The 9974-nt window shown below is 48.6% G+C and overlaps 1 pseudogene across 1 annotated transcript; it reads left to right on the forward strand.

Moving 5' to 3' along the window:
• Nucleotides 1–907: 907 nt before the first annotated feature.
• On the forward strand, nt 908–3277 carry LOC148001505 (MLV-related proviral Env polyprotein pseudogene; annotated as a pseudogene). Its single transcript, XR_015637681.1, has one exon. The product of XR_015637681.1 is annotated as an MLV-related proviral Env polyprotein pseudogene (transcript).
• Nucleotides 3278–9974: the final 6697 nt, after the last annotated feature.

A 9974-nucleotide genomic window follows, 5' to 3' on the forward strand; every position in this document is an offset into this window, starting at 1 on the left:
GGTATGTATGGATACAAGTATCTCCTAGTGTTTGTAGACACCTTCTCAGGATGGGTCGAAGCCTTCCCCACAAAGCACGAGACTGCAAAAATGGTCACCAAGAAGCTCCTCGAGGAAATCTTTCCCAGGTATGGCATGCCTCAAGCGTTGGGGTCGGACAACGGGCCCGCTTTCGTCTCCCACGTAAGTCAGTTGGTGGCCAAATTGCTGGGGATTGATTGGAAATTACATTGTGCCTATAGACCCCAGAGTTCAGGTCAGGTAGAACGCATGAATAGAACAATTAAGGAGACTTTATCCAAACTTACGCTTGCAACTGGCTCAAAGGATTGGGTGACCCTCCTTCCCCTAGTTCTCTATCGGGCCCGGAATACCCCGGGCCCCCATGGTCTAACTCCTTTTGAAATAATGTATGGAGCACCACCCCCATTTGTCCATTTCTTTGATTCAAACATTGCTGATTTCACTGACAGCCCTTCTCTGAGGGCCCATTTACAGGCCCTACAGATTGTGCAGAAAGACGTCTGGAGACCTTTGGCCGCTGCTTACCAGGACGAGCTTGAGCATCCGGTGGTGCCACACCCGTTCCAGATTGGAGACACCGTGTGGGTGCACAGACACCAGACCAAGAATCTCGAGCCACGGTGGAAAGGACCCTACACCGTCCTCCTGACTACCCCGACCGCCCTAAAGGTAGACGGAGTCGCGGCTTGGATCCACGCATCACACGTCAAGGCAGTCCGGTCTGAGGAATTGACTAATCACAACACTACACCCCAGACATGGAGAGTTCAGCGCACTCCAAACCCCTTAAAGTTAAAACTCCTACGTGGCTCCTCCTAGTCCTTTTGTGGCCTAGAGTCAGTGGGGGAATAAGCCCCCACCACATTTATAACATTACCTAGATAGTCACTAATCTCATGACAGGAAGGCTGGCTAATGCTACCTCCGTAAGGGGGACACTGGCCGATGCCTTCCCTCCCTTATACTTTGACCTTTGTGATGTGATAGACTACAAGTGGGAGCCTGACACTACCCATAATTGGCATCCCTCAACCACCTACTATGGTTGCGGTCCGGCTTCCCACAACAAAGAGATCTACGTTTGCCCTGGACACAGAGTGAGCCGGCAGTGCGGAGGGCCGGGGAGTGGGTACTGTGCCCAGTGGGGATGTGAGACTACTGGGGATGCGTATTGGAAGCCATCCTCATCTTGGGACCTGATAACTCTGAAACGAGACGGTCGGCCTCCTTACACCTTGTGTAAACGGGACGCGAAATGCAATCCCCTCGTCCTCCACTTCACCGACTCAGGTAGAAGAGCGACCTGGGACGGGCCCAAATCTTGGGGCCTGCGCTTATACGTCACAGGGACCGATCCGGTGGGTCTATTCTCTCTAAATAGACAAGTCTCTCCCCTGGCCACTCGACCCATTGGACCCAACCCAGTTCTACCAGATCAGAAGCCTCCCTCGCTCCCGGCACAAGCCCAACCCCCGTCATTGCCTAAGGTCACCCAGGCCCCTGGTAGTACTCCCACAAGCCCCTTCTCCACAACGGGGGGCTCCACCATTTTGATCTCCCCATCGCCAGGCACCGGGGATCGATTATTCAATTTGGTGGCTGGTGCATATCTGGCTCTCAACTATTCAGACCCTTTTAGGACTCAGGAGTGCTGGTTGTGTCTCGTTTCCGGTCCGCCCTATTATGAAGGGGTAGCAGTCATTGGAAATTACACCAACCTGACTGCTGCCCCAGACAGTTGTGCCAATACCCCCAGCCACAGACTAACTCTGCCCGAGGTCTCGGGACGAGGGCTCTGCTTGGGGAATGTACCCCCCACACACCAGACCCTCTACAACACCACTCAGAAGATTCCCATCGGGAACTACTTCCTGGCAGCCCCAAAAGGCACATACTGGGCCTGCAATACCGGACTAACACCCTGTATCTCAGCCACAGTCCTCAACCAATCCTCTGACTATTGTGTATTAGTAGAAATTTGGCCCAAAGTCACCTACCATGAATCCGAGTATATATACTCGTTTTTTGAGAAACAGACTCGTTTTCGACGAGAGCCTGCCACCCTGACTTTAGCTTTACTCCTAGGAGGAATCACCTTGGGGGGAGTGGCCGCGGGTATAGGGACCGGGACCACTACACTCATTGAAACTGGCCATTTCCGTCAGTTACAAGCAGCCATGAATGCAGATCTTAAAGCTATAGAAGAGTCTGTGAGTACATTAGAAAAGTCCTTAACATCGTTGTCTGAAGTGGTCCTCCAAAATAGACGAGGGCTAGATATGTTGTTCCTCCGCGAGGGTGGATTATGTGCTGCTCTAAAAGAAGAGTGCTGTTTCTATGCAGACCATACTAGAATAGTAAGAGATAATATGGCTAAGCTTCGAGAACGCCTGGCCCAAAGACAAAAACTGTTTGATTCCCAACAGGGATGGTTCGAGGGGTGGTTTAACCGATCCCCTTGGTTTGCTACCCTCCTGTCTACCCTGATGGGACCCCTACTTATTCTTCTCCTAATTCTTCTTTTTGGACCCTACATCCTTAATAGGCTGGTACAGTTCATGAGGGATAGACTTTCAGTCATTCAGACCCTCGTACTGACGCAGCAGTACCATAGGCTGAGACAACAAGAGACAGAAATTTCTTGACCAAGTTGAGTGAAAGATTTCATGCAAAGTTAGCAAAAAAATGGGGGAATGAAAGACCCCAGCTTAGCAGCAGTAACGCCATTTTGCAAGGCTGTACTTAAAATGACTGGTTCAGGGAAAGGTTAGAACACTGAGTATACAGCGGCTGCCAAGCAGGAGATGTTTGGTTGAAGGCCTGACAACAGGATGACTGGGGTTGAGCACCTGACAATAAGAAAAAGCCCCGGGAGAGGTCCCACACCCTGGTGGGGGGCCGAGTCAGTTGTTATGTTTCAAGAAGGTAGCTAGGAAACTTGCCCCCGGGCTAAACTCTTGGGGGGCCGAGTCAGCCGTTATGTTTCAGGAAGGTAGCTAAGAAACTTGCCCCCGGGCTAAACCCTTTGGGGGCCGAGTCAGCCGTTATGTTTCAGGAAGGTAGCTAGGAAACATTAGAATCCACCAATGATATCCCTGTAACCATACATCTGCTTCTGTATGCTTGCTTCTGCTCCCCAAAATCCTATAAAAAAGCCCATCCTTGGTTCCGTGGGTGCGCCAGTCCCCCGAGCGACTGAAGCGCCCACAGGTACCTGTGTATCCAGACAATAAATCAAATCCTCTTGCTGATTACATCCTGTGGTGTCTCGGCCTGGTCATTGAAGTTGGAGGGTCTCCATCCCGAGGGAAAGTTCTCCCTGAGAGCTTTTCAAGGGAAGTGTGGATACAGGGACCCAGTGCTCTGTGCTCCTATGCCCCCCTCCAGTGGGCCAATATCCAAAGACCTTGAGTACAAGGGGCTACTGGCAACGAACAATACTTATGGACTGCCCGAAGAACAGTGGACCTTGGCGTGGGCCGGGTAACCCACCCACTAATTCATGGTCATCCCTGACTGCCCCTATCCCTTGCTCATGAGAAAATTGCTCTCCAAAATGGCTTGCGTGGGCTGAAATGGCTGGGTGAGGCCATGTGTATGCATATCTACAGACTGTGTATGTGGAGCTTAAGACCTGTCTCAGTGCACCAGTACCTGATGCTGGGAGGTGTGTGACTTAGTCCTGATCTGCCTGGAACACATCACTCCTGCCAGCCGGGCACTAACAATTACCACCCAATCCAGGACTTAAACTGTGATAGAGTGGCTGATGTTCTGCCTTTGAATAGAGTGTCCCAAAAGATGGGACCACTGGTCAGCTGCCATGGACTAGATTCTCTACCGGTTGGGGATAATCTGGTCACCTTGCTGCCCAATCCGGACCTGGAGCCACTGCAACATGAGTGTCAAGCACTGGCAGAAGCCCATGGATGGAGGAAAGACCTCTGCGACTGGTTGATTGACCCCTGCTGAAAGCCAAGGACCTTGTCCACAGACGGGAACAGTTCTCTTCATGAATGAAGGTCAGAGACAAGTGGGTGCTGCCATGGTGGACAACACAATGTCATCTGGGATGGCTGAACCTCTACCCCCCCCAGCACATCAGCACTTCAGATGCTTTTACCATCTCTTGGATGCCCTGGTGAAGCCAACAACTGTGAGTACTATTCATTGCTCAGGATATCAGGAGGGAAGAGATTCAGTGGCGTGGGGCAATAACGAAGCAGATCAAGCGGCTCGAAAAATGGCTGTGCAGGAGCCTATCCTGGTTGCAGACCTGCAAGAGACAGCCACTGAGAACTAGGATCGGACTAAGGGATGGCCTCACTTAGAAAAGGCCCAAATTGCTTAAAAGATAAAGGACAATGGCACACTTGAGGGGAAAGCTATACTCCCCAGAGAATAAAAGAAAAGACTCACTTTGCCAAATACAGAAATGGACTCATTTAGGAGATAAAAAGTTTATCCAAGTAGTTAAGTGTATGTAATAGACTTTAAGATTTTAGCCAGAGAGGCAGTAGAAAGTATAAGGTATGTCAATAAGTGAATGCTTAGCAAGCAAACAGGGCAAAGAGACCTAGAGAGTTTAGTGAAAAGTCGAAGTGAACTTCACTGAGATAAAACCAGAAAAATATAATCACAAGTATCTCCTAGTGCATGTAGATACTTTTTCAGGAAGATAGAAGCTTTCCTCACCAAATGAGAGACGGCCTCTGCAATCATCAAGAAGATACTGGAAGAAATCTTCCTCCGATTTGGAATGCCCAAGGTAATCTGGTCAGACAACGGCCCTACTTTTGTTGCCAAGGTAAGCCAGGGTGTGGCCAAGTATTTAGAGGTCGATTGGAAATTACATTGTATTTACAGACCTCAAAGTTCAGGACAGGTAGAGTAAATAAATAAAATTTTAAAAGAGACCCTGACCAAATTAAATTAACAATGGAGACTGGCGCAGACTGGGTGACACTCCTTCCCTCTTGCTCTCTTCAGAGCAAGAAATACCCCTTCCAGATTCAGCCTTACCCCCTTTGAGATCTTATATGGGGCCTCAGCCCCCCTGACTGTATTAGATGATGTTACTGAACCAACATGTCATAGTGCCATAGTAATAATGATTTGTGTGCCAGGCTAAAAGACCTACAGGTGATACAGAAAGAAATCTGCTCACAGCTGACAGCAGTCTATGCCCCGGAGACCCCTGAGACATCCCATCAGTTCCAGGTTGCAGCTACACTGAGTCCAGACACTCGAGCCTCGCTGGAAAGGACCGTACCTGGTGCTGCTGACCACCCTGACAGCTGTCAATTCTCAGCCCTCACCAGCCGTGTACTAGCTGTTGGGGCTGAGAGCTGGGACCTAGAGGGAAATTCAGTCATGTTTGTCCTGGGTTCTATCAAGATAGGTGTGGGATAGGCTTGATCTCCATTACAAATGATGTAACATTGCATATGTTAGTACTCTTAACACTTCTTGGGACTGTGCCTCAGGGATCACAGTCTGTATAAGCTTAGAAGTTCTAAAAGCTAGTCATGACCTTGGTGGATAGGCTTGGATGGTGTCCAGGTTAGAATCCTCATGTTAAGACAACAATACCAAGCTGTTATGCTAGATGAAGCTGAGTTCTCCATGAAGTTCTAGGATTAGAACTATTAAAAAAAAAGAAGTGGGGAATGTAGAACTAGAGTTTCATAAAGGTTAGTCATTGTCAGAGCCCGAATGTGCAGAACTAGAGTTTCATAAAGGTTGCTCATTGTCAGAGTCCAGATGTGCAGGGCGGGACGTGCCTGAGGGAGAGCCAGAGATAGGACTTGCCAAACCAGCTATCAGCCCCAAGGACACTGACCATCCTTCCTTCCCCAAGGACACCCTCCCCTTCCTTCACCCCCCTGTGTGAGATGAGCCACCCTACCTGCCTGCCAAGCTGCTAGAGAGCACGTACTCCTTGCTGATGTCATTTCGCGCCGAAAGTAACTGTGCACCATTTGAATTGACCAATCATGTGCAACCTCGTGAATGCCCCTAACCTCCCCTATATAAACCCCCGAGTCTGGAGGCTCGGGGTCGATTCCTCTGTCTCCTGTGTGAGATACGTGTCGACCCGGGATCCCGCTAAGACCTGGGATCTCGTTAATAAAGCTACCTCTTGCTGTTACATCAAGAATGGCTCCTCGTGATTCCTGGGGGCACCCCACCCTGCGATCGGAGCGAGAGACGCGGCTCCCCGTTTTGGGGTACGCTCTTTCAGTATGTGTGTGTGTGTATACGTTGTGCTTCTCGTACTGTGTATTGTGCCATGGTCTAAGGTTTAAGTTGGGTGCGCTCGGGTGGAAGGGCTTTCCACCCCGAATTTGAGTGCACCCCGTTTTCGAGTATATTTGGGCAGATGGGTTTCCTGCCCCGTATTTGAGTGTACTTGAGCGGAAGGGTTTCCCGCTCTGGACAGGCGCCTGTGAGTAGAAGGGTTTCCTACTCCGAATAGTCTTTTTCTTTCTTTTTTCCCTTTTTAGAAAGCGCACCGGGGGACGCCCCAATCGCGCAGGTTCTGGGACGCGTGAGAGACGTTCCATGAGCTGAATTTTGTCGGGAGGACCCGGCAACGGACAGTCAAAAAGATCTGACTGTGACTTGACTTCCGAGGTTGCGTTCAGCTGCCTATTTGAGTATAGGCACGGACAAGTGTGCTTAGATGTGTTAGTGTCTGTTGTCTGTATTCTATTCCTGTGTTTGGTATCCCAGAAGCAGCTAAGGTTAAGCTGAAGTTTGGGCCAGGTACTGAAGGTACCAGGCATCTGTGGAAATTGGTTATAGGATGCTTTGTTTTAGTCTTGCTTGTCTGGTTTGTTTTCTGTGGTATTGTCTAGTGTCTTTTTTGGCTTTTGTTTCGTGTTTGACTTTGGACTGATGACTGTGTTTGAAATCATGTTTTGCTTTGTTCGTCGAAGAGTTTTACTTGGTCCCCTTAATGCTTAGTGAGTAAGAAACTTAATCTTATGGACCCCGCTCTAGTGGCGGTGTGTTGGTTGATAGCCAAAGTTAATTTTTAAAATAGTGTTTTATCTGTGTTTGTGCTCGCAGCACACAGTAGAGGGGAGCGAAATTAGCTGCGGAGCTGCTGCAGCGAGCATGGGGACTTCTCAAGTTTCACCCAATTTTTCTGACTCTTCAGGAGCTGTTTAAAAGGAAAAGGCTTAAGGTAAAAAGAAACACTATAGAGAGATTTCTTAGTGAATTACTACACCTTGGTTCGCCATCTCTGGGAATCTCAGGGTGGACAGCTGAGATAAGCTGGAAAAGGATTTAAATTTTGCTTGGGAGCAAAGAATCTTAAAGGTGGAGTTTCAGCCGGTATGACACTTAGTGCGTAGCTGCCTAAAAGATCAGAAATGCTGTTAACAGGCTATAAAAAAGGGACAGGCTGTGTTAGAAATGCTACAGGAAGAATGATCTAAAAAGGCTGAGAGCTAGGTGGGGCTATAAGGAAAACAAGAACAGGAAAGGAATTTCTGACATTTGCTCACAGTAGGAGAGCGCTCATTTAGAGAAGTTCTTTAAGGAAGCCTGCCTTATCTGCTGTCTTTATTCCAAGGGAGGAGTCAGTCTCCAGCACTAAATTACTTGGCGGTGGCCAAGGTCAGGATTAATGTTTTCTTTTCCATGGGCCTTTAAACCCAGTGAGACAGTTTGGTAAAGGGCTACTACTGAGGTCCTGATAGCCCCAGGTGACTTGGTTACGATTCTTCTGTCAGCCACCTGGCATCTAGCAACCAGGTTCTAACCATCTCTCCATCCTTTTGTTATTAGTTGTTACTAGAAGCCTAGTGTCATTTGGAGGCTGGTTCTCTTGAGAGGCAAAGCAACGGAGCTGACGCTGAAGAGAGATAAATGCTGTTTGCCCTCTTCAGTGGACCTCTCTCCTCTAGATTCCCTTCTTGTTTTCACCATCCCACGTGAGATGCTTGTTAGTAACTGTTACAGATCTTCTTTACCACCGAGGAAAGACAGAATCCTGCTAGAGGCCAGAAAGAATGTTCCAGACCTGGATGGAAGGCTCCTGACTGTTGACTTCAATACGCCTGAAGGTAGGGAGTGCTCCAGGTCTGCCCCCAGGCTCCAAGGGTGGGTCTCCTAGGGGCTGGAAAATGCCCCACCAATCTGGCTAAAGATAAGGAAAGGGTATGAAGAGAAAGTTACAGAAATTTGAAGGGTTAAGCTACGTTGCTGAGAGTTAGTATAAGTTACAGAGAAAGTAAGGTTAAACAAAGAGAAAGAGAAAAGAAGGTAAAAAGAGCAGAAAGCTAGGGAAGAAAAGAGACAAAAAGAAGAGGAAGCTAGAGAGCTAAAGAGAGATAAAAGACAAGAGAGGAACATATACTGGCCACAGTAGTTAGGGAACCTAGGAAGACAGTACCTGGCAACAGAAGAGAATCCCTGGCTAAAGATCAGCGTGCCTAATACAAAGAAAAAGGACACTGGGTCAGGGACTGCCCAAGAAAGAACAAGAGGGGCCACTGGAGAGCTTCTTGGTCCTAGAGTGCTGGCTATAGAAGGGAAGTGTGGATATAGGGACCCAATGCTCTGTGCTCCTATGCCCCAGTGGGCCAGTATCCAAAGACCTTGAGCGCAAGGGGCTACTGGCAACGAACAATACTTATGGACTGCCCGAAGAACAGTGGACCTTGGCGTGGGCCGGGTAACCCCCTAGTTCATAGTCATCCCTGACTGCCCCTATCCCTTGCTCATGAGAAAATTGCTGTCCAAAATGGCTTGCGTGGGCTGAAATGGCTGGGTGAGGCCATGTGTATGCATATCTGCAGACTGTGTATGTGGAGCTTAAGACCTATCTCAGTGCACCAGTACCTGATGCTGGGAGATGAATGGCTTAGTGCTGTTCTGCCTGGAACATATCATTCCTGCCAGCCGGGCACTAACAATTATCACCCAATCCAGGACTTAAACTGTGATAGAGTGGCTGATGTTTTGCCTTTGAATAGAGTGTCCCAAAAGATGGGACCACTGGTCAGCTGCCATGGACTAGATTCTCCACCGGTTGGGGACAATCTGGTCACCTTGCTGCCCAATCCGGACCTGGAGCCACCACAGCACGAGTGTCAAGCACTGGCAGAAGCCCATGGATGGAGGAAAGACCTCTGCAACTGGCTGATTGACCCCTGCTGAAAGCCGAGGACCTTGTCCACAGACGGGAACAGTTCTCTTCATGAAGGTCAGAGATAAGTGGGTGCTGCCATGGTGGACAACACAATGTCATCTGGGATGGCTGAACCTCTACCCCCCCAGCACATCAGCACTTCAAATGCCTTTGCCATCTCTTGGATGCCCTGGTGAAGCCAACAACTGTGAGTACTATTCATTGCTCAAGATATCAGGAGGGAAGAGATTCAGTGGCATGGGGCAATAACGTAGCAGATCAAGCGGCTCGAAAAATGGCTATGCAGGAGCCTATCCTGGTTGCAGGCCTGCAAGAGACAGCCACTGAGAACTAGGATCGGACTAAGGGATGGCCTCACTTAGAAAAGGCCCAAATTGCTTAAAAGATAAAAGACAATGGCACACTTGAGGGGAAAGCTATACTCCCCAGAGAAAAAAAGAAAAGACTCACTTTGCCAAATACAGAAATGGACTCATTTAGGAGATAAAAAGTTTATCCAAGTAGTTAAGTGTATGTAATAGACTTTAAGATTTTAGCCAGAGAGGCAGTAGAAAGTATAAGGTATGTCAATAAGTGAATGCTTAGCAAGCAAACAGGGCAAAGAGACCTAGAGAGTTTGGTGGAAAGTCGAAGTGAACTTCACTGAGATAAAACCAGAAAAATAGAATCACAAGTATCTCCTAGTGCTTGTAGATACTTTTTCAGGAATAGATAGAAGCTTTCCTCACCAAACGAGAGACGGCCTCTGCAATCATCAAGAAGATACTGGAAGAAATCTTCCTCC

This window comes from Rattus norvegicus, chromosome 14 (genome assembly GCF_021556685.1).
Source record: "Rattus norvegicus strain SHRSP/BbbUtx chromosome 14, alternate assembly SHRSP_T2T, whole genome shotgun sequence".
NCBI classification, from domain to species: domain Eukaryota; kingdom Metazoa; phylum Chordata; class Mammalia; order Rodentia; family Muridae; genus Rattus; species Rattus norvegicus.